Below are 2,783 nucleotides of genomic sequence, written 5' to 3'. Positions count from 1 at the left end.
GTCTAGGTGTCACCAGCCAGTTTCCAGGTTTTTTCAGAAGAAGTTGCTCCACATATACCTGCAGATTTGGTGTGTGGATTTGCTGTGAGGAGGTGAGCCCAGGATCCTCTTACATTGAGGTCTTGAACAGGGACCCCTCTCTTTTGGTCATTCTTATAGGTGATACCTTACAGCGGTTTTACTTTGCATTCTTACTGGCTAATGATGTTGAACATCTTTTCATGAGCTTATTTACTTTCCATATGTCCTCTTCTGTGAAATGTCTCTTTGTATTACCTTTTGTCCGTTTTCTAATTGGATTTTTTTTTCTGTTGACATTTTTTCAAGCTTTTGTTTTTCTTTTTAAAATAACAGCTTTATTGGGATATGATTCACATACCACAAAGTTCACGTTTTTAAAAAGTACAATTGAGTGGTTTTCAGTACATTCACAAAGTTGTGCATCAGTCACCACAATCTATTTTCAGAGCATTTTATCATCTGCAAATGAAACTTCCTACTCATTAGCAGTCACTTTCTGTTTCTCTCTTTTCCCGAGTCCCTGGTAAATACTAATCTATTTTCTGTCTCTATAAATTCGTCTATTCTGGACATTTCATGTAAGTGCAATTATAAAATATATCATTTTTTTTGTTTTTGACTCCTTTCACTTAGCATAATTTTTCAAGTTTCATCCATGTTGTAGCATGTTTCAGAACTTCATCCCTTTTAAGGGGTCAGTAATATTCTAAATATGTGGATATACCACATTTTGTTTATCCATGCAACAGTGGATGGATATTTATGTTCTTTTTGTTTTTTGGCTATTATGGATAATGCTGCTATGAACATTCCTGTACAGATTTTTGTGTGAACATATTTCCAACTCTCTTGTATGTAGGTAGGATGGAATTGCTGGGTCTTATGGTATCTAGACTTGGAGGAAATGCCCAACTGTTTTCCAGAGTGGCTGTATTATTATGTAGCCCCACTAGCAATATATGAGGGCTCCAGTTTCTCTACGTCCATGCTACCAATTGTTAGTCCATCTTTCTGATTATAGCCAGCCTAGTGGTGTCTCATTGTGGTTTTGATTTCTATTTCTCGAATGACTAATGATATTGAGCATCTTTTCATTTGCTTCTTGGCTTGGAGAACTGTCTATTCAAAATCTTGCCCATTTTTAAAATGAGTTGTCTTTTTGTTGTTGTTTTTGAGTTGTAAGAGTTCTTTTATAGTCTAGATAAAGTTTCTTATCAGATACATAATTTGCAGATATTTTCTCCCTTTCTGTGCGATGTCTTTTCACTTTTTTGATAGTGCTCTTTGATGAACAAAAGCTTTTAATTTTGATGAAGTCCAATTTATTTATTTTTTATTTTGTTGTTTGTGCCTTTGGTGTTATATCTAAGAAGCTATTGCCTAATCTAAGAACGTAAAGATTTACTTGTGTGTTTTCTTCTAAGACTTTTATGGATTTACCTTTTATGTTTAGGTCTCTGATTGATTTTGAGTTAATTTTCATATGTTGTGAAGTAAGGGCCCACCTTCATTCTTTCCTTTTGCATGCAGATATCCAGTTTCCCAGCACCACTTTTTGAAAAGATTATTCTTTCTCTGTTGACTTGTCTTGGCGCCCTTCTTGAAAATAATTTGACCATTAATGTAAGGGTTCAGTTTTGGATTTTGAATTCTTCCGTTAATCTATTTTTCTGTCTTTATGTCAGTAACACAATGTCTCGATTACTGAAGCTGAATAGTAAGTTTTGACATTGGGAAATGTGAGTCTTCCTATTTTGTTCTTCATTTTCAAGATTATTTTGTCTATTCTGTCTGTTGTTTTTTTCTTGCATTTCTATATATATTTTTAGAATCAGCTCGTCAATTTCTGCAAAAAGGGCAGATAAGATTTTCGGTAGGGATACTATAGCTCAATTTGAAGAGTACTGCCATATTAACAGTATTAAGTGTTACCATACATGGAAATCAGATAGCTTTCTTTTTTTTTAGGTCTTCTTTAACTTTTTTCAATGGTACTTTGTAGTTTTCAGCATATGAGTCTTGTACTTCTTTGGTTAAATTTATTCTTATTTTATTGTTTTTGATTGTATTATAAGTGGAATTGTTTTCTTAATTTCATTTTTGGATTGTTCATTGCAGTCGTATAGAAATACAATTAGTTTTTGTATATTGATCCTGCAAGATTGCTAAACTCATTGATTATTTCTAATAATTTTTTTAGTGGACTCCTTAGGATTTTTATATATAAGACTATGTCATCTGCGAGTCAGTTAAGAAGGCTGATAGGAAAAAAAAAATTGATTCATTTGAACTATGGTATAGGAGAGCTGTATGGACCACCGGAAAGATGAATAAGTAGTTCTAGAGCAAATTAAGCCTGAAACATCGCTGGAGGCAAAAATGACAAGACTGAAGCTGTCCCACTTCAGGCACATCAAGAGAAGGCAGGGTTCTTTGGAAACGACAATAATGGTGGGAAAAATAGAAGACAGCAGGAAAAGGGGAAGACCAAACATGATATGGATTGACTCCACAAAAAAAAGCTGTAGGCATGAGTCTACAGGAGCTCAGCAGGGCTACTGAGGACAGGACACTGTGGACATCATCCATTTATAGGGTCTCCAGGAGTTAGAGGTGACTCAACAGCACATAACACACGTCTGTGAATAGAGATAACTTTACATCTTGTTTTCCAATTTGGATGCCTTTTATTTCTTGTCAAACTGTCCTGGCTAGAACCTCCAGCACAATGTTAAAAAGAGGTGGTGGGGGTGGACATCCTT

Source organism: Pteropus vampyrus, unplaced genomic scaffold, assembly GCF_000151845.1.
Source record: "Pteropus vampyrus isolate Shadow unplaced genomic scaffold, Pvam_2.0 Scaffold125, whole genome shotgun sequence".
In the NCBI taxonomy this organism is placed as follows: Eukaryota; Metazoa; Chordata; class Mammalia; order Chiroptera; family Pteropodidae; genus Pteropus; species Pteropus vampyrus.
Note: the sequence above shows the minus strand (reverse complement) of the source record.